Source organism: Zingiber officinale, chromosome 8A, assembly GCF_018446385.1.
Source record: "Zingiber officinale cultivar Zhangliang chromosome 8A, Zo_v1.1, whole genome shotgun sequence".
Lineage (NCBI taxonomy): Eukaryota > Viridiplantae > Streptophyta > Magnoliopsida > Zingiberales > Zingiberaceae > Zingiber > Zingiber officinale.
Window position 1 is genome coordinate 88309610 of NC_056000.1, and position 22734 is coordinate 88332343.

The 22734-nt window shown below is 37.4% G+C and overlaps 2 long non-coding RNA genes across 2 annotated transcripts; both read left to right on the plus strand.

The window, feature by feature from the left end:
* Positions 1–17240: 17240 nt before the first annotated feature.
* LOC122012471 lies at positions 17241–18462 on the plus strand. The gene is made up of 4 exons (XR_006120226.1): positions 17241–17282; positions 17663–17728; positions 17959–18076; positions 18419–18462. It is a non-coding gene; the product is annotated as an uncharacterized LOC122012471 (long non-coding RNA).
* A 369-nt stretch (positions 18463–18831) lies between these two features.
* On the plus strand, positions 18832–19479 carry LOC122009151. Its single transcript, XR_006119480.1, has 4 exons — positions 18832–18875; positions 18967–19014; positions 19213–19278; positions 19455–19479. It is a non-coding gene; the product is annotated as an uncharacterized LOC122009151 (long non-coding RNA).
* The last annotated feature ends 3255 nt before the right edge of the window (positions 19480–22734 follow it).

The window sequence follows — 22734 nt, forward strand, 5'->3', positions numbered from 1 at the left end:
CAGAGGGATAAAGAAGCATCCACGATATAATTTAATTGAAATAAATCATAAGATATTGTATAAGAGATATGAACCATTTGTGTTGGCATAGCAAGCAATTCAAGTATTCTATGCTTCATATCCTAATTTGAAACGTGACAAAATTGATTGGTGGGATGTTTGTAAAATGAAAGCATAGAAAAAATTTTAGAAACATTGGAAAGACATTGCATATCAACAAGAGCAAATCATGAATACATTTCATACCGAGGAATATATTATTCCAACGTTAAGAGATCCTAGCAGAGTAGTGATAAACATGAATGCAAGTGAAATTCATGAGAATGACAATGATAATGATGAGGAGGAGGTGGATGATGTCGGCGATGACTACAATAACGAGGATGAGAATAATAATGATAATGAGAACTTTGATTTTTGATGATGGATAAGTTTTGTTATCTTAATATAACAACATTTATGATATTTTATTTTCATATATGATACTGCTTTTTATTGAGTAAATTTAGTTTTAATCTATAAATTTACAAAATGCATAGCTCAATTATTTTATCTATCTCAATTAGTTATAAAATTGTCTATATACTGTCTTATTCTTAAATTTATATATTGTATTTGTTAATTCTATGTATTTTTTTATATAAGTCATTAGAATTGACATCTTGTCATCCCAGGGTTCATGCACTCTCTCATTTCTTAGAAAATATGATAAGTTTTTGTTTCATATTATTCGTTATGCATCAAATTTATATTTACTTTATCCTATTTTTTTAATTTTTAGAATATCTTTCGATGGGGTGGTCGTAGATGGAGGTCTCATGGCCAGCCTAATTTAGCACTAGACATTGTACCTTCGGATGCACCTTCACTAGTACCTTCCCATGCACCATCGTCAGTACATTCCCATTCAACTTTTCTAGTACCTTCACCACTCCAGTCAGCAATACCCACTCAAGCCCCTTCTAGACACTTGATTGTTGAGATGCCAGATACTTCGAGAGTCTACAGTCCCTTACGGAGATTTATAAGTAAAAAAATATTTTTTTTATCAACTATCTTAATCATTTAACATTTTTTCTTTGTAATTTTATAATATATTTGATAATTTTTTATGTGTTATTCATGAGATTAATAGAATCGTTAATAACCATTAGAGAGGAGACTCGATGACTTATACAAGCACTCCAGCACTGAAAAAAGAGCTCTGGTGGAATGAGTTTAGGGTATATCTCATTCATTTTATATCTTAAATAAAAGTAAATATATAAGCAATTATTTTTTCCCCATTGTAGTGGTCATTCACTTGGGACCCTAGTGATGAGTTGGAAATAAAGAGGGTTTTCAAGAAAAAATATGGCGATTACATCTGGCATATACTGAATCATGATAAGATTAGGGGAAAAACCACCATGCATCACCAAGGAAATTGAACTAGGATCTCCATTTTTTGGTCAATCGAGGAGTGTAAATAAAGGAGTCACCATAATAAAACAAATCAATCTTTTAATTCTGGAGACTTGTCTGCAACATATGCGAAAGACTCTATCAATATTGATGTGCATAGATCTAGATTGGTAATTTTTTAACTCCCATACTATTTTTAATATATTTTACACTATTTCATTATTTCTAATCATCTTTTTTAGACCAAGGAAATTGGGAAGGAGTCTACATTTATCGATACTTTACTTGTACATTTATGAAAAAAGATAAGATTTGGAGCGAGAAGAGAGCTAAATCAATCAAAGTTTGGATAAAGTTTGGATCTTAATTTATAACTTAGATTCTATTAGTTATGCACCTGCTCTAACTTTATATTCTTACATTCTTAAAATATTGTTATTGTAAATTTATTTTAATTTTTTTTATTACAATTCAGGACAAATAAGCTAGAGGTAGCACAAAGAAGTTCAAGTGCTAGTGATAATATTGAGGCGTATGTTGGTAATAATTTAGATTTATGGCTGGAGGTGAATAAGAGGCTAAAAGGAGGAGGAAAGATATTGGGAATGAGCTTTTTTTGGCAAAACTCATAGAGTTGCTCATACATCTTCCTCCTCATCAGCAGTAAGGACACAAATACATAACTTGACTAAAGAAGTTACCCATTTAAAGGGCATAATATTGGAAAGAGATCAGGAAATGAGAGAAATGCACCAATAACAAGACTTTATTATGCAACATCTTCAGTTATATTATGCTCCAAGTCAGATTCCTCTCGGTTCTGGTGATGATAGTGATGATGATGGTGGTGGTGGTGATGGTTCTTCATGATTTTTTTTTTGTATGAACATTTATTATTTGATTGAGTTTATTTTTTTATATATTTTTTAATATTGTTAATTTTTTTGAACGGGGTTGGTAAGAAGGAATATGATAGAAATTGTAAATACATGTTGGAGGAAGTAAGTATTTATATATTAAGTTATATGTTAGGATATTTTTTGCATGTCATGTTATAGTTGCTTCTATGTTTTGATTTTACCTTATACTTTACATGTTATGCTATGTTTTGCACATTTTTGACTTGCCTACTACTAATCCATGCAAAGTTAGCTATACAGGTTTCGATACTTTTATTATGTCATGGAACATTTGATACATGCATTTTTGATTACATGCATTTTTTATTACATGATCTATACATTATTTTTTGTTACACTTGGTTACAAGTTTCATGTATGTATATGTTTCATGCAATTAAAGATGAATGACATCTTTTGGCACCTAAGGTCAGAACCTTGATTACAACTCACAAGACACATATATACCCTTGATATGTTATGATGATGAATTAAGTTTTATTTGTTATAAATGTTGGACATAGATATCATTGATATGTTAGACACATTTTTTTTGTTATAGATGTTACTTAATGTTTGTTTGTAATTTGACGTAGGAAAAGAAGAAGAACGAGAGAAGGAGAAGGAAGTGTCTCCTGAGGTAGAAAAGGATGATGATTTCCTTTTGCATTTTTTTGTCCTTTTGATGACTTGTTGTTTAGATATTATGACTTATTGTTGAACTTTGATATGTTACATGACTTGTAGTTATATATGGATATGATAGGTATGACTTGTAGTTATGGATATGATCGTTTCAAGTTGAACTTCATTTTGGATGACTTTTTTTTAATGTTAATTGTAGGATATGTTAAAAATGTTAATTGTAGGATGTGTTGCAAATATTAATTGTATAGGATATGTTGGAAATGTTAATTGTAGGATGTGTTGGATATGTAATTGCATAGGATGTGTTGGATGTTAATTGTATGATGTGTTGGATGAGTTTGATATGATATATATACATGATAAATGCACAGATAGAGAGCTTTTGTTAAAAAATTTGAATTTTGTAACAAATTTTGTGAAAAAAATATTTTAATCGCAAACTTATTATAACACCATTTATCATAATTTTGTGATGAATTTTGATTCGTCACAAATCTACAAGGAATCAAGATTCATCTTAAATTTGGGATGAATTATTTTTATCATAGATGAGTGATGAATTATTTTTCATCACAAAAAATGTTGCATATTTGTGAAGAAGCAATGCGATTTTATGAGAAAAAAGAAATCCCATTTTCATCACAGATTTGTGACAAAAAAGGGATTTTTTTTTTCATGAAATCACGCGGCTTCTTCGCAAATATGCAACATTTTTTGTTATGAAAAATAATTCATTGCCAATTTGCAATGAAAATATATTTTCATCACAAATTTGAGATCATGAAATTTGCGACGAATTAGTTTTTGTCATAGATTTGTAATGAATTCTAAGATGGAAAAGAAATTCATCTGTAACGACCCACCTTCTACTGACTAAACCGTAAGGCCGGGGTTACATTATGCTCAACTATTCTTGGGTTATCACTGAATATTAAGGTGCGGAAAAGCTGAACTAATTAAAACTCTCTGCTATTTGCTATAAAATCTAAAATTTATATTCAGAATACACTTCTGAAGTTGTACATATGCTAAAGAAGAGAACCTAAACTTTCTATTTGATCAAAAAGTTGAAATCAGACTTTCCAATCGATCAGCTGATCGATTGGAGTGATTTGATCGATCCACTGATCGATTCAACGTGCTACTGTGCACGGAGGTCAATTCTGGATCGATCGGCTGATCGATCCATACTGGCCAATTGATCCCATAATTGATTCAGAGACTCTCTGTTCGTGGAAATTAAGTTCCCGATCGATCGGCTGATCAATCCATGGCTAGTCGATCAGCTAATCGATTCATCAGCTCTCTGTACGCGGCAGATCACTTCCCAATCGATCGGTTGATCGATTGGGGGCCCTCCAATCGATCGGCTAATCGATTGGAGCTTTGATTTCTGCTGCATTTCAGTAATTTCGTGTACAACACGAATGTATCACTCAATAAACACTGGAATATTACTAAGCATGTCATTATTCATCATTTACTGACTAACATCAAGGTAACTAAAAGTCTAGGCATAACATTTAGAATCTAAAAAGGTGCGGAAAATAAAATGTAAGGAGTTCTAATCCTTTAAGCTTGCTAGTCTTCAAGGGTCTTTATTCCAAGTTCCTTCTCACACACATCTGGTCGCATTGCCCTCCAGCCTCCGCTAATCCATCTTCCCTTTACCTTTATCTGCAGTATAAGGAAAAATGAAACTATAAGCTTGGGAGCTTAGTAAGAACCATCTACCTCACAAAACATGCATTCGAAGAAATCAAGCTTTCAAAGATGCTATCTGAAATACATGCTGATGATCATGCTGAAAATGCTAAAATATGGCATATGAACATACAAGTCATGGCAATCAAAGACTGAACAGAAAGCTATTTGTTACAACAATAAGAAAACTAAACTGATACATAAGCTAAGCTAAAATTTATGTTAGATTCATGCTGAAGTTGTACCATATTCACATAGCTAATTTGTGAAGTTTGAAAACTATTTTCATAAGTAGATAAAAATACTAATCATGCTGTTGATGGGCTCGGCAACTGTACTTGCTATGCGTGCATCCCTAACTAGACCCGAGGTAGCTAGTCCCGAATCTAGTAGGGTTTACTAGGTTATCTAAACCTAGGGACGACTATGGGAGCCCAACCCAAGGACAACTGAGAGTACAGTACAGTGTCACTGATAAAGTAAAATACTATTCATAAGCTGATTTATCTTATCTTGTTCTTACTAGGTTATCTGAACCTAGAGCTAGGTTATCTAAACCTAGAGACGACTATGGGAGCCCACCCATTGGACCGTAGTCCCATATAACTGAAACAAGATTAAGCATGCTATTTGAAATGCTTCTATGGCATTTAACTGAGCTATAAAAATGCCTACTGTATCATATAGCTGCACGAGTCATTTTATCGAGCACTTGGTGTGTTCTAACTTTCCTCAACTTAATAATCATGCATGTGGTTGAACTAAAAGCATAAAAATGCATGATTAACTACTTATACTGCAGGTGAGGGGTTACTTACATCCTGCGCTAAAGTTTCTTACAATCTGTTCGCTAGGTTTTCCGGGGAAGAAGATCTCTTCAGCGATCCTCTTATGTCTACGCGTTCTTCTCCCGGAGGGGAGCGTCCTCGTGCCGGAGTTGTCGCCGAAAGGTGCTCCTGTGACCCTAGGGATGGAACCCTAGGTCCCTTGGGGTTTGTTCGTCGAGAGGGTGAGGAGGAGAGAGGGCGGCATGTGAGGGTGAAGGTGAGGGAAAGTTGTCGATCAAATAATAAATCCCCACTTAAATTCCTTATTTATATTAAGTGATTAATACGCCCCAACTTAATCATAAATATAATTTCTCTCCTCTTCTTTCAGCACACCCCTGCCGGGGCCCCTTGGTTACTAAAGTCATCTATAAATCGTAGAGCTTCATAGGTCTCGGGTTCAATTCCCGCTTAGGCTATTTACGTTCTTATTTAATTTTTGCTACTTCTGCTACTTCAAAAATTCCATAAAAATATTCTAAAATTCCAAAAAAAATAATAGAAATATTTCTAAAAATTAATTTGAGAATTTTCAGGCGTTACAATCTCCCATATCTTATAAAAAGTTCGTCCTCGAACTTAGAATAACTCTGGGTACTTCTGTCTCATACTAGCTTCTGTCTCCCAAGTTGCTTCTTCTGTTGTGTGATTTTGCCAAATGACTTTTACTAATGGTACCTCCTTGTTCCGTAATTTCTTAACTGCTCGGTCTGTTTGCTAGAGCCCTAGAGCCAATCATTTGATGATTGTATTTTGGACTTGTTGTATCATATTCTATATATAAATAAAGGCATTTGGTTTTTGGTTATTATACTTACTTGTATTGGTGCCAAATAAACTAAGTATAATAACGTCCTTGAGTAGACGGTTCTCACCTATATCAATCGGTGATTGGCGATTACTGGGTATGTAACAAATTATGCGGAGGGATGTGAGTGATGTAGATGGGATCTATCCCTCCTATATGACGGGAGAGACATCGATATTCTTGATAGAGTGAGACCACGAAGTGCATGGCCATGCCCAAATGAGTCAATATGAGATATTGAGCTCATTTGATTTAGTGAGTCTACTTGGAGTTCAAGATTTAGATTGATTAGAGGATGACACGGTCTATGCCTCATATTGATCAATCTAGATGTCTAGGATAGAAGGGCATTTGTCATATATTGTGAGGAGTCACAAGGTGATATTGGATCTCAACATTCTTGTAACTTGGGTAGTAATGATGTGTTGCTAGATACTGCTCATTACTTATGCTCCTAAATGGGTTTAGGGCCATTGCCAATGTTACAAGAACCTATAGGGTCACACACTAAGGACAATTAGATGGAGATTAGGTTCATATGATGAACCAAGAGGATTAGATTCATTTGATGAATCAAATTGGATTAAAAGTAATCCTAATTGGGCTAACTTGAGTTGGACTCAAGTTGATTCATGTATTCAATGAGTCTAATTTAGATTATGACTCATTAGATTAACTTAATTTAATGAATTAGATTCATTATATTAAGTTGGCTTGAATCAAATGGTTAGATTAGATCAACCATGGAAGAGATTTGGTCAAGTTTGACTTGACTTGAGAGGAAGATAAAAGTCAAGTTTGACTTGACTTTATGCCACCTCATTGGTGAGTTGGCATTGATGTGGACTAATGATGTTACTCCACATCATCATGGTGTGCCACCTCATGGAAGTTACAAAGCCATTCTCTTTAATGGCTTCACATTAATTACACTTAATGCAAAATTTGGGGGTTACACTTGGGAAGTGGCCGGCCACTTTTGAATGGGAAGAGAATTCATTTTTCTTATTCAAGTGCATTCACATCTTCTTCCTCTTGGAGCTCTTTCTTCTCCCTCTCCTCCTCTCTTGGCCGAACAAGACAAGGTGCTAGCACACCTTTGTTTGGTCTTCTCCATCAAGGATTGTTCGTGTGGATACTTCTAGAGGATCGTACGCTTGACGGTCTAGAGATCCGGCACCTTGGACGAGCGGAATTCGCGAAGGGCGCGCTTCAAAGGTATAATCTTTTCTTCATGTAGATCTAGAAGTAGATCTAAGTAGAAACTCGTACATGTAAATTTTTGAAATCTATCCTTCGCATGAGATCCAGTGGCATGGGTGATTCAGGGTTTCCGCGACGCGAAAACACTGTTTTCGCGGCCCGTAAAACCCAACACGGTCTACTATCTGAATAGGCCGACTGTCATAGCTGAGGTCTTCCCGGACTTGTACCGACTTGGGCTCAATCACCTGGGTGGCATCTGGGATATGCTTCTTCAGCATAGAGACATGAAATACATTATGAATAGCTGACATCTCCTGGGGTAGCTCTAGCTTATATGCTACCTTGCCAACTCTTCTGGTGATAAGGTATGGTCCCACATATCTGGAACTTAATTTTCCCTTCTTCCCAAAACGCATTACTCCCTTCATGGGAGCCACTCGGAGGAATATTATATCCCCCACTGAAAACTCTAAAGGTCGGCACCGTGTATCAGCATAGCTTTTCTGGCAGCTCTGAGATGTCTCGATACTCTGGCGGATCTGCTGTATAGTTGCTGTGATATCTGCTACTAGATCTGTATGAAGTTCTAGTTCTTTCTGTTCACCACTTTCATACAAACAGATTGGAGATCTACACCTTCGCCCGTAGAGAGCCTCGTAGGGTGTCATGCCGATAGTGGCCTGATAGCTATTGTTGTATGCAAATTCTGCTAAACACAGATATTTGCACCAACTTCCCTTGAAGTCTAGGGCACATGCTCGGAGCATATCTTCGAGTACCTGATTTACTCGCTCCGTCTGACCATCTGTCTGAGGGTGGAAAGTTGTGCTAAACTTTAACCTGGTGCCCAATGCTGACTGTACACACTCCCAGAAGTGTGACATGAATCTACTGTCTCTGTTTGAAATAATGGTCCGTGGGACTCCATGCAGTCTGACAATCTCCTTGAGATACAACTGAGCTAGTTGCTCCATGGAGTAGGATATCCTGATGGCTAAGAAGTGGGCTGATTTAGTCAATCTGTCGACTATTACCCAGATGACATCAAAACCATTCATGGTTTTGGGTAGTCCCACTATGAAATCCATGGAAATATCCTCCCACTTCCATTCTGGGATCTGAATAGGCTACAGAACTCCTCCTGGTCTCTGGTGTTCTGCCTTGACCCTCTGGCAGGTCAGACAAATACTGACATATCTAGCGACGTCTCTTTTCATCCCAGGCCACCAAAAACGTTTCTTTAGATCTTGGTACATCTTGGTGGAACAAGGATGCATCGCATAAGGAGTCCTGTGAGCCTCGTCTAGGATTTTCCTCCGTAGTTCCTCCTGATCCAGAACGCATAGTCTGTCACCAAAGTACAATACCCCGCTATCAGATACTCTGAACTCTCCACTTTCTGATTCTGCTATCCCTTGCTTGATTCTCTGAATCTCAGGGTCCTGATCCTGAGCTGTCTGGATGTCATCAAGCATGGTAGATGCTAAGGTCATAGTAGAGAGCTGTCCAACTACAAGTTCGAGACCGAAATCTGTAATTTCCTTCTGTAGGAGTAGTGACAAGGCGGCTAAGGATAGTAAGGCGGCACTGGACTTCCTGCTAAGTGCGTCTGCCACCTTATTGGCTTTTCCTGGGTGGTAGAGGATGTCTACGGCATAGTCTTTGACCAGCTCGAGCCATCTGCGTTGTCGCATATTCAGATCCTTCTGGGTGAAGAAGTACTTCAGACTCTGATGATTTGTATACACTCTACACTGAGCTCCATACAAGTAATGTCTCCAAATTTTGAGGGTGAAGACAACTGCTGCAAGCTCAAGGTCATGAGTAGGGTAGTTCCTTTCATAGTCCTTAAGTTGTCTGGAGGTATAGGCGATCATCTTGCCATTTTGTATCAGTACAGCTCCTAGTCCCAATTTAGAGGCATCGCTATAAATATCAAAGCTATCTGTGTTTTCTGGTAGAGTCAGAATGGGAGCACTGGTCAGTCTTCTTTTTAGCTCTATGAAGTTGTTCTCACAGTCCTCTGTCCACTGAAATTTTCTGTTCTTCTGGTGAGAGCTGTCAGTGGGGAGGCTATCCTGGAGAAATCCTCTACAAATTTTCTGTAATAGCCTGCTAGTCCCAGAAAGCTTCTGATTTCACTAGTGTTCCTAGGTCTTTTCCAGTTACTCACAGCCTCTATCTTACTGGGGTCTACCATGACAGCATCCTTGGAGATGATGTGACCAAGAAAGGATACCTGATCGAGCCAGAATTCACATTTCGTGAACTTGGCGTACAGCTGGTTCTGCTGAAGGGTCTATAGTACTATCTTCAGGTGCTCTGCGTGTTCTTCCTTAGTCCTGGAATAGATAAGAATGTCGTCAATGAACACGATAACAAACTTATCTAAGTATTCTCTGAATACTCTGTTCATGAGGTCCATGAAAGTAGCTGGAGCATTCGTCACGCCAAAGGGCATGACTACGAACTCATAATGTCTGTATCTGGTCCTGAAAGTTGTCTTGGGTATATCACCTTCTTTAACTCTAACCTGGTGATATCCCGATCTGAGGTCTATTTTAGAGATCACTGCTGCTCCCTTTAGCTGATCAAACAGGTCATCTATCCTGGGAAGAGGATACCTGTTCTTAATCGTGACTTGGTTTAGTGCCCGGTAGTCTATACACAGGCGCATGCTCCCGTCCTTCTTCTTCACAAACAATACAGGAGCTCCCCATGGTGAGTGACTTAGGCGTACAAAACCCTTGTCGAGCAGCTCCTGTAGTTGCTCCTGAAGTTCCTTCAGTTCTGCTGGAGCCATGCGGTAGGGTGCTTTGGAGATGGAATTCGTACCGGGGATGAGTTCAATCTCAAATTCAATTTCTCTGTCAGGTGCTAGGCTCGGTAACTCCTCAAGGAAGACTGCTGGGTAGTCACATACAACTCGGACCTCTTCTAGCTTTTCGTCCTTTTCCTGACTGGTACTGACTACATGTGCTAGGAATCCCTTACATCCTGAATACAGTAGTTTCTGTGCTTTCAGAGCTGAGAGAAACTTCTTGGCCTTTCTCTTTGGTTCTCCAATGTACCCAAACTGCACTCCTGCTTCAGGTTGGAATACAACTTTCTGTTTACGACACTCTATGGAGGCACCGTACTTGATCAGAAAGTCCATTCCCAAGATGACATCGTAGTCAACCATATCTAGCACTATCAGGTCACCAAAAAGCTCTCTGTCTGCTATAATGACTGGCACTGCTCGGAGCCAGTGCGTGGATGCCATAATTTCTCCTGAAGGTAGTGTTGTCAAAAACTGACCACTAAGTACCTCTGGGGATATTGCCAACTTTTCGACGAATGTCTTGGATATATAAGAATGGGTTGCCCCAGTATCGAATAAGAAAGTTGCACTTTGCTATAAAATACTGATCTGACCTGTAACAACTGTCAAGGCATTTGCTACGTCCTATCTGGTGAGTGAGTAGATCCTCGCGTTCGTTGTGGCTGAGGGGGCTTCCAGCCTGCCTTGGCTGATATGTGGGCCATCTAAAGCAGCTTGCATCTGGTGCAACTGGGCTGGTTTGTCTCCGTACTGAATCGACTGCGGTGGAGGAAAACTGGTCTTGTTCGGGCATTGCTTAGCTATATGCCCTTGTTGGCCACATTCGAAGCATCCTCGTGTGCCCTTGCGACAAACTCCGGGGTGGAATTTCCCACAAGTAGAACACTTGGGATAGCTAGGCTATTTACTAGCTGGTCCTCCTTTTGGGTAACTCCCTGGCTTACGTTTGTGACTGGAGTTCCCTTTCCAGTTAGAGCTGTGGCCCTGGTGCTTCTGAGTGCCTGTGCCTCCTTGGCCTTTGGACTCTGAGAAGGCTTGCTTCTGCTGCTTGATGCTGTTTTGGTAATGCTCGGTGATCAGAGCACTACTTACCAGTTCTTCAGTGGTTTGCGGGCCACGTTTATTGCTATATCCGGCCTTAGAATTTTGAGCATCAACCGGCCTCGTTCTCTTTCAGTGCTGACTAGTTTGAGGCATAAACGAGACAGTCTGTTGAATTTCTTCATGGCCTCCTCAACTGAAAGGTTGCCCTGACGAAATTCAGTGAACTCGTCGTAGTGGCGGTTTGTGGCCCGCATGTGAAAGAACTCCTCAAAGAATTCTCTCTCGAAGTCAGCCCATGTCATCTGGTTCACTGGGTGCTTCACCTTAATCCTCTCCCACCACATACGTGCGTCTCCTGCTAGGCAGAAGGAGGCGCATTTCACCTTTTCATACTCTGGCCAGTCCAGAAGCTCCATCGTACTCTCCAGTGTTTTGAACCAGGATTGGGCATCCCATGGTTCACTGGTGTCTGAGAAGTTCTCTGGTTTGGTTTTCTTCCACTGGATCAGATAGGCTTCTCTCCTTGCCCCTGCTGATGGGGCTACTGGTGTTGTAGGTTGGACTGGTGGAACCTCTATCACTACTGGGGTTGCTAAGTTAGGTTCCGGAGTGGCAGTGGAAGCGTTCTGCTGATTAGCCCTTAAGATGGCTATCTCTTGTTGCTGTTCAGCTAGTTGTTTCTGTAACTGAGCCACTACTACTGTAAGGTCTGGGGGAGGCACTGAGCTGTCTGCCTCATGTTGGGGCTCAGTAGCTGGTGCCCTTTTTGCTGGGCATCCTCGTATTATTTTCTAGAGAAATAGAGGACATACATAACTAATACAATCATGTTTACATAACTACTATTATCTTGTTAGATGCTATCATATATGAACATGCTACAGTTATCTATAAACATGAAAGCAAGAAACATAAATGAGTTGAGGTATTCTTACTTGGAAGCTACAGGTTCAATGCTGATGTGTGTGTGGAGGAAGTATGGAACTTGCTCTGATACCACTCTGTAACGACCCACCTTCTACTGACTAAACCGTAAGGCCGGGGGTCACATTATGCTCAACTATTCTTGGGTTATCACTGAATATTAAGGTGTGGAAAAGCTGAACTAATTAAAACTCTCTGCTATTTGCTATAAAATCTGAAATTTATATTCAGAATACACTTCTGAAGTTGTACATATGCTAAAGAAGGGAACAAAACTTTCTATTTGATCAAAAAGCTTAAATCAGACACTTCTAGCTGAAATCAGACTTTCCAATCGATTGGTTGAACGATTGGAGTGATTTGATCAATCCACTAATTGATTCAACGTGCTACTGTGCACGGAGGTCAATTCTGGATCGATCGGCTGATCGATCCATACTGGCCAATCAATCCTATAATTGATTCAGAGGCTCTCTGTTCGTGGAAATTAAGTTTCTGATCGATCGGCTGATCGATCCATGGCTAGTCGATCAGCTAATCGATTCATCAGCTCTCTGTACGCGGCAGATCACTTCCCAATCGATCGGTTGATCGATTGGGGGCCCTCCAATCGATCGGCTAATCGATTGGAGCTCTGATTTCTGCTACATTTCAGTAATTTCGTGTACAACACGAATGTATCACTCAATAAACACTGGAATATTACTAAGCATGTCATTATTCATCATTTACTGACTAACATCAAGGTAACTAAAAGTCTAGGCATAACATTTAGAATCTAAAAAGGTGTGGCAAATAAAATGTAAGGAGTTCTAATCCTTTAAGCTTGCTAGTCTTCAAGGGTCTTTATTCCAAGTTCCTTCTCACACACATCTGGTCGCATTGCCCTCCAGCCTCCGCTAATCCATCTTCCCTTTACCTTTATCTGTAGTATAAGGAATAATGAAACTATAAGCTTGGGAGCTTAGTAAGAACCATCTACCTCACAAAACATGCATTCGAAAAAATCATGCTTTCAAAGATGCTATCTGAAATACATGCTGATGATCATGTTGAAAATGCTAAAACATGGCGGATGAACATACAAGTCATGGCAATCAAAGACTGAACATAAAGCTATTTGTTACAGCAATAAGAAAACTAAACTGATACATAAGCTAAGCTAAAATTTATGTTAGATTCATGCTGAAGCTGTACCATATTCACATAGCTAATTTGTGAAGTTTGAAAACTATTTTCATAAGTAGATAATTATACTAATCATGCTGCTGATGGGCCCGGCAACTGTACTTGTTATGCGCGCATCCCTAACTAGACCCGAGGTAGCTAGTCCCGAATCTAGTAGGGTTTACTAGGTTATCTAAACCTAGGGACGACTATGGGAGCACAACCTAAGGACAACTGAGAGTCCAGTACAGTGCCACTGATAAAGTAAAATACTGTTCATAAGCTGATTTATCTTATCTTATTCTTACTAGGTTATCTGAACCTAGAGCTAGGTTATCTAAACCTAGAGGCGACTATGGGAGCCCACCCATTGGACCGTAGTCCCATATAACTGAAACAAGATTAAGCATGCTATTTGAAATGCTTCTATGACATTTAACTGAGCTATAAAAATGTCTACTGTATCATATAGTTGCACGAGTCATTTTATCGAGCACTTGGTGTGCTCTAACTCTCCTCAACTTAATAATCATGCATGTGGTTGAACTAAAAGCATAAAAACGCACGATTAATTACTTATACTACTGGTGAGAGGTTACTTACATCCTGCGCTAAGTTTTCTTACAATCCGTTCGCTAGGTTTTCTGGGGAAGAAGATCTCTTCGGCGATCCTCTTACGTCTACGTGTTTTTCTCGCGGAGGGGAGCGTCCTCGTGCCGGAGTTGTCGCCGGAAGGTGCTCCTGTGACCCTAGAGATGGAACCCTAGGTCCCTTGGGGTTTGTGCGTCGAGAGGGTGAGGAGGAGAGAGGGCGGTGGTGAGGGTGAAGGTGAGGGAAAGTTGTCGATCAAATAATAAATCCCCACTTAAATTTCCTATTTATATTAAGTGATTAAGATGCCCCAACTCAATCATAAATATAATTTCTCTCCTCTTCTTTCAGCACACCCCTGCTGGGGCCCCTTGGTTACTAAAGTCATCTATAAATCGTAGGGCTTCATAGGTCTCGGGTTCAATTCCCGCTTAGGCTATTTACGTTCTTATTTAATTTTTGCTACTTCTGCTACTTCAAAAATTACATAAAAATATTCTAAAATTTCAGAAAAATAATAGAATATTTCTAAAAATTAATTTGAGAATTTTCGGGAGTTACATCATCACATAATTTGTGATGAATTTCATAATTTTGTCACAAAATTTGGCAACAACAGATTGGAGATGAAAATATTTTCGTCGGAAAATAATTTCATGTTATTTTTTTTAAAAAAATATTGTAAAAATTGTCGCAAATTATCTAATTTTCTTTCGTAGTGCAAGGAATGTAATGACAGAGTAATAAACCTAGGATTGAATATTATTGCTTTAGGTTATTTATATTTAAATTGGGGGGGGGGGGGGGGGGGGTTGGATTTGAGTTATTAGACTATGAAATAAAATAGCAACGCATGTAATAAAATCTAATCTTAATAAATGAATGATAGTGCAAGTAAAGAAACCTAATCTAACCTAAACTACGATGGCAAGGAAATGAAAATCAACATAAAGTAAGCCTGTAAGGAAATGGAGCATTAATGAAACTTTAATGAAACCTAATTGCATTTAAATGGCAACATGAACATAAGAAAAACATGAAACATTCAATTGATAAAACATTGCAAGAATCTAAGCTAAAGAAAATGCACAACTAAAGTAAGACAAATGGTTGAGACATTTCACCAAACACGTGCTGATCATGAATTGAATTAAGGAAAGTGTGAGAAATTTAAACATAGAGTTCAATTTAGTACAAGTATTCAACACACAATCAATAATCTAAAGTAAGAAACAATCCAACACATTAAGAAATCAACCAAGTGATGAATGAAGCTTCAGTTGCGGATGGACTTCAGAGGTAGAGGCTATCCAGAGGTGACCTATTCTCCTCTTCTAACCAGAAGATGGAAGATGGAGGGTTGTTAGAGTGGAGCAAGATATCCAGAGATGATAAATTGAGAGAGACAAATTGAGTCATTTCTATATTACATTAGTGTAGAGGGGTTCGATAATTTAATTTTATTTTATACTCATGTTATGACACTTGAGCTTATCAATATGCGACACCTAATTCAGTGAGGAGGAAGAAAAAATTATCCTTATAGTGAGTGAAGTGAGTCTTGTCGAAATGGTTCAACTTGAATGCATCAAAAATAAACTTTGAACCAGTGGCTTCTATTGGATCGGAAAAATTTCTTTAAGATTATTAGAAGTAAATCGATGATAAAACTTCATTTTGAGTGTGAATCACTTTCACTACAACAAAAACTGCAAACGACAACACCCCTACGACAACGGTTTTAAGAGAAAGCGTTGTGTATTTGCTCAAAGACAACGATTTTTGCCAAAACCGTTGTCTTTGAACTCCCCATTAAATATAAAAGACAACGGTTTTGACAAAACTATTGTCATTGAGCAATATTTTTTTAAAACGACAACACTTTTTACAACGGTTTTATAAACCATTGTCTTTATCCGCCTTTTTAGCATCTACGACAACAGTTTTGAAAAAACCGTTGTAATTGAATTTGGTCATTTTCCCCCCTCGCTGTTTTCCTTTCCCTCGCTGTTTTCTTTTCGGCGCCGTGTTTTTCCTTCGCGCTCTCAAACCTAAGGCAATTTTCTTTCCCTCTCCTCATACAATCTCTTCACGCCATCCCGTCAACCATTGGATCTTCCTCCACAACGGTGTGCTCTCCTCTCTCTCTCATTCTCACCCTCACTCTTGATTTATCTACCTTTGCCTCCTAAAGGTTTGAGATGAGCCATGTCCTTGGTGCGCTCCTTGCATCTTCCCCTCTTTTGGCACAAGCCTGGACCCGCTGCCTGCGTGCCAATGCAGGTAGCGCCAACTTCATCATTGACAGGAGCGACGATGCGGTCTTCATCACCTTCTCCGGGACGCAAGCCGTCGCTTCGTCGTTTGGCCTTGGCAGAGGGTTCTTCGAACATGTTTCCCTATATAGCAACACACACGACATCTTCGCACCGCTGGGAAGAGACGAGGAAGATGACGACGGGAAGCCGCAGCCCATGCTCCTCTAGGCCAGTGCCCTCCGCTTGTTTATGAGCTTGTACCACACCTCCGAGTTCCAGCTCTGCGCTCGATCTTTTTTTTCCTTCGATTAGGGTTTCCTCTACTTTAGATTCAATCGAATTAGGGTCATTTTTTAAAAAAAATAATTCATCAAATCATCTTAATCGTATCATTAATTGAATATGGCGATCATTTTCCATGAGATTTGTTCCTCTAGTTTTTCTTAATGACTTCTTAGATTAGAGAAGAACATGAAAACATACGTCTATTTCGCATGTAAGCAAGCTTCTTCTGCAGGGTCTATAGCAGACTGCAAAGGCATCAGGATTTTAGCCATGGCATCCTTGTTTATTGTTGTTTCTGTTCATGTCTATAGAACTACAGCAGAGTCAGAGATGCATATTTCTACATTATATGCTCCAAGAAGACTGCCCATTTTCTAACAAAGAGAGTCAACAAGTTTCAGTCAAAATAGGCTAATTTTTCCATGCCTGGAGAAGGCAGCAAAATCTTTGATGTCCAAGTAAGTTTGATCTGCTTTCCATCATAAAATTAGCATGTGACCTCTTCTATACTCCTTTTGTTGTTTAGTTAGTATTAAGATAAGAAGTTCTGATTTTAAATCATTAATTAGTATTAGGATGGCGCCGAAGCCGCTGGACTACAAGTTGCTGAATGAGAATGTGAAGAAAGTTGCATATGCTATCAAAGGGGAGCTTTACCTGCGGGCTTCGGAGTTGCAGAAGGAGGGGAAGAAGGTTATGATGCTTTCTCATACACAATTTTCGTTGATTGTGCCACAACATGATTTGAGTTAAATAGAATAAATTTTATTGAAAGAGACTCTTATTTCGATTCTTGAAAGATCTGACTTTGATTGTTTTTTTCCATTCTTGTTATCTGGTTGAAGATATCTTCCTGGGTTATTTAGCACTGTATATGTTTGCTTTATTGCTTGTATCAAGATATGAAGTGCACATATGCCTTTGATTCTTTTTATTGTTAGCTTGTTGGGATGCCACTTGTGAGATTAAAATTTGAGGTTATAATACTGCACTCCCCTTGCAATTTATTCTTAAGAAACAAGATACAAGTTGGACTTACTTTCCATGAGATTGGTTTTTTTTGTTGTTTGCAGATTATTTTCACAAATGTCGGGAACCCTCATGCTCTCGGATAGAAGCCATTAACATTTCCCCGTCAGGTTTCCATTTTCTCTTTATTCTTTCTTAAAAACTACTTGTATCAAAGTGTTGATCATTCTTCTCTATTGCTTGACTTAAGGAACTCAGTGAGAAAAAATCATCTTCACAAGTCAAAAATTCCTTGTACATGGAGCAATTTCTCCTTCTCTGTGCTCCCTGAGATAAAGAGACATTTTCCATTAGATTTCTCTTTTTAATGGTGTAATTTTTTACTTATACTATTCTCCAGGTGGTAGCATTGTGCCAAGCTCCATTTCTATTGGATGACCCTAATGTCGGGCTTTTATTCCCAGCAGATGTCATTGCAAGAGCTAAACATTATCTTTCATTGAATTCGGGTGGTTTAGGTATTCACATATTCCTACAATTTTCAACTCGCAGTCTGCTTAAACCTTTTCCTTTTTGATGCAGTCTGTTTCTCAAGCTAAACTGCTTTGCAACTTGTTTCCTCTTGTTAACGGTGATCTGGAAAAGAAATGTATTCTATACTTGTTTGTGCATTTGTAACCCAAGCAATTTTTATGTTGGCCTTTTCATAACATTTGTGTCATATTCCAGTTTTTAGTTGTATCTTTATATGTAACAAACCCAAAACATCATCTATAGGCCTTGTTATTTTTTTCATGTTGATGAGTAAATATTGTTTTAGTCATTCTGATAAGAATCTCAACTTTCTTTCGAGCAATCAGGTGCATATAGTGATTCTCGAGGACTTCCTGGAATTAGGAAAGAATCTGCAGAGTTCATTGAAAAATCTATGCATGAGTTGGACTTTTTTATTTCTTCTTCTAACTATTGACATTTTATATGGCCGATAAGTCATTTGCAAGGGATGTTCAATCGAACTATCAGATTATTAGAAGCAGGTATCGAGCCAGTGTAAGTCCATTTGCATGTCTAAATATCATTTTGTTTATCATTCAGCCACCATATTTTATTATCATCTTTTTTATGCCAGATATGTATTTGACGGTCAACCTCCAGAGCTGAAGAAACAAGAACTTGCCAAAAGGCTAATCTTTATAGTTTTGTCATTGTCCCCCTCCTTTTTTTTGTTGCAAGATAATGATAATCTTTAAGCTTATTTTATTCTTTAGATATTTAAAGAGGAAAGATGCAACTAACGATCTGAACACAACAATTGAGGTCATTGCTTGTGCATAACAAGTACCTTTATTGGGACTCTTTAGTGTGCTAGAATTTCTTTTGCTGTCTTGGTTACATTTGTTGTTTGCAGACTGGTGATTTGGAGGGAATTGAAAAGTACAGCAAAAGGACTGTCAAGGTAAACTTTGATATTGCTATTTTATTGGAAATTACCATGAGGATCTTATTGATTATGATGCAATCAACATAAAGTTAGCATGTTGATTATCTGTTTTCTTCATATGTAACATAGAGTTTCTTTAAATATATTTTGAAATTTCAAATTACTTTCTTGAAGAATTTGATTCCAGTAGATGATTGTAGAGTTTTTTCACAGGTAACCAAGCAACATAATGAAGATTGTAAATGTCTCTTAAGACTAATGGGTGTGCCTACTATTGAGGTAAACTAGTCCACTTTCACTTATTGAATTCTTTATCCTTGCTATAAGAATTTGAACTAACAATGACACAATTTTACTTTCTCTTGCAAACATTTCCTAAAGTTGCATGCAATTGCTTAATATACAAGTATTGTATCTCTAGTTTTAGAAGCTAAACTCATCTTTCTTATCTAAAGGCACCCTGTGAAGCAGAAGCTCAATCCGCAGCTCTTTGCAAAAGTGACAAGGTAAAATGATGCAATGTAACACATTCTATTTTATTTTTTTAACTTTAATATCCTAAACGTATTTGTTTGTTATCAATCTCTAGGTGTTTGCGGTTGCCTCAGAAAACATGGATACTTTAACTTTTGGGGTACCAAGGTTTCTCCATCATTTAATGGATCCTAGTTCCAAAAAAATCTCTGTGATGGAATTTGACGTTTCAAAGGTATATTTATTCTGCTTATTTTTAATTGAATTACTGTATTTATTCTCATCCTTATTTTTCAGGTTCTTGAAGAGCTAAGACTCACTCTGGATCAGTTCATTGATTTGTGTATTCTCTCTGGATGTGATTATTGTGATAACATTAAAGGTAAACTTTCTTATGAGATATTGTACATTCAACAAGTTTAACATACAAGGCTAGTACTCTACTGCTTACTGTTTACGAAATTTGATAACTAATGTTCATTCAAATCTCTAGTATGATAATGCTTGTGTGGTTGAATATGGTGTCAGTGCTACAACTATTCCATGTCTATGTTACTTGGACTTGATATAGTTCAACATGAGTATGATCGTAATCTCTGACATGGCTATTTTTACAAATTGTACATGTGTTCAATAGGATTAGTGATTGTTCACTCTTAGTGTCACTGTTTGAGTGTCATTATCCAAGTATCTATATCCAACACAGACTTGGGCAGTTATGTCATGCTTTGGAAATTTCCATTTTTTTTTTAAATGTTTGGTTGAAGGAAAAAAAACTCTGTTTCTACATTTGATGTTCCATGAAATAAATTATACACATACCTTTGCCCAATACCTCATTCTAACATTTGATGTTACATGATGCTTATTTAGTTGTTTCTGCATTATGCAAGGACTGACGGTTAAATTATATTTTGTGAATACCAGAGTTCTTTTCCTTTCAGACACAGCCTTGATATTCCTCTTCCAATGTGTTACTCATGAATGCAACTGATTGAGAGAGGATTTATTATTATTATTATTAGAACCATATTTCGATAAGGCTCCTTGAGTCACATGGAGTACATTAGTTGGAAGAGTTTCTCCATTTCTTCTAGCAGTGGCTAACAGTTCTGCAACATGTACAAATAGATACTCAAAGATTATGTTCAAGGGTAGTCATAAGTTTGAGTCAATGTAAAACTTGATGAAGTTGCAAAAAATCCTCTTTAAACCAGTCATTAGTTGAAAACGTAAGAGAAGGAGGAAAATTTGCAATTGTCTATTTTTTTCTCTAACTGGATAAAAGTAGTTTTTTAGTTGCTCTTATTCTTTGGTAGTCATATTTATAGTAATTTTAACTATAACCACCTCAAACATGCAACTTCGAGTATAAAATGGCATGTTTCCTTGTATTGCTTATTTTCCAAGAATTCATGTTGTCATGTAGACTATAATATGGAATTATGAAATTTTATAAGTTTTGTTGAATTTTTCTTTTGCAGGTCGGGCAATTCGTGAGACTTGAGTTTTTTTAATGCAAGAAGTGAGCTTTGTTAGCATGTAGCTTGCCTTGCTAATTTGTAAATTAAAAGCGTGCCATATGGAGAACAATAAATAGAAAACATGTGATTTAATGTATATGGAGAACAGTAATGGAAAACATGTGTATTTTGATGAGTAACAACTCATTTTGTATATTTTTGTATATGTGTGGCTACAAGATGAATTATATATGGATGTTTATTTTGGATTTAATGTAGTAAATATTTAGTTTTGTATTGGTGGTTTGCTTATAGTAAAATAAGATTGGTTGTTTGGTATTAATGAACATTAAAGACAACAGTTAAAAATGTTGTAAAAACTATGTAAACCACAACGATTTTTTTTGAAAAAAGTGATAAAAGACAACGATTTTATCCATTGTAAAATATATTAAAACTGTTGTAAAAAAAAGCAAAACGAGTAAATATTATCTACCACAACAGTTTATATCTGTTGTAAAAAGAGTCTACTACAACGGTTTATTTCTGTTGTTGAAATTAGCTACCACAACGGTTTTAAACCGTTGTCGTATCCTTCGTAGCTAAATTTTGAGCATATATACAACAACGGATAAAAACCGTTGTCAAATGTCTACAAAGACAACAGATTCAAAACAGTTGTCGTAGGGCAATACATTCTACAACACCTTCAGTTACAACGGTTTTTTGACCCTACGACAACGGATAATATCCGTTGTCGTTTGCAGTTTTTGTTGTAGTGTTTCCTTAAGGAAATTTTGCCCCTACTATGTTGTTGTTGAGTTTAATGACAAATTCCCTTTAGAATACTCAAAATAAGATTGAATTTATTATCAACAAATTTATAAATTCCCCCAAGACAAATTAGAGAACAAAACTGATTACACACAAGAAGATGATGAGAGAATGGTGTTAGAGTAGTTTCCCTGTAAGCCAACTGTTGCTAGGACTTTATTGACTCTTATAAATAAACATCCTTTATTTTAATATAATTCAATTTAGTATGATATTTATTTTATCTTTATACCCATGCTAGATGCATAAATAAAGTCCTTGAATATACTATAGTGAGGTGTGGTGGTACATATGGACCATCATGAAATACATCAATATTCACTAGATATTACAAACATATTCCTAGTCAATTAGGTTTCCTAATAAATAAGGATAAAATGCCGCTTAAGTTAGAGATTAACATCTGTGATGTAGTGTATTATGTTTTATTAGTAAAGATATAGAGATATTCAAGTATTGTTATGCAACTACAAGTGCATGATTTCGTCGTCAGTAATAAAAGATATCGAACCCACAGGGACTGGTTATAAGCACTAGAGATATCTCACGAAGAATTAGCTAAATGATTGACTATGATAAGAAATGTGTTAAGTAAAGAAACAAGGCATAACAATAGAAAAGTAAATGAGAAACTTGGTTTTTGCGAGTGTTCTAAGAGTTTAGTTTCATTGTGATATTCATCAATGTAACATGATTCACCAATTCATATTCTCAATTAACATGCATTTGTAGGAAGTCATCGGTTCTCTCCTATAGAAGAGAATCGACGGGACTTAGATCGACATTGCTAGAAATCAAGTAGATATAATTCCCATGAAGTCTGTTAGCGGGGCTTCCTGTCACTAGCGTCCCTCGGTCATACAACACGAAAACACATACTCTACTCAATGTACATAGTGATGAAGGTAATAATTACATTCATCCATCCCACCTCCTTATAGAGACTTGCTTCACCTTTCAAGAT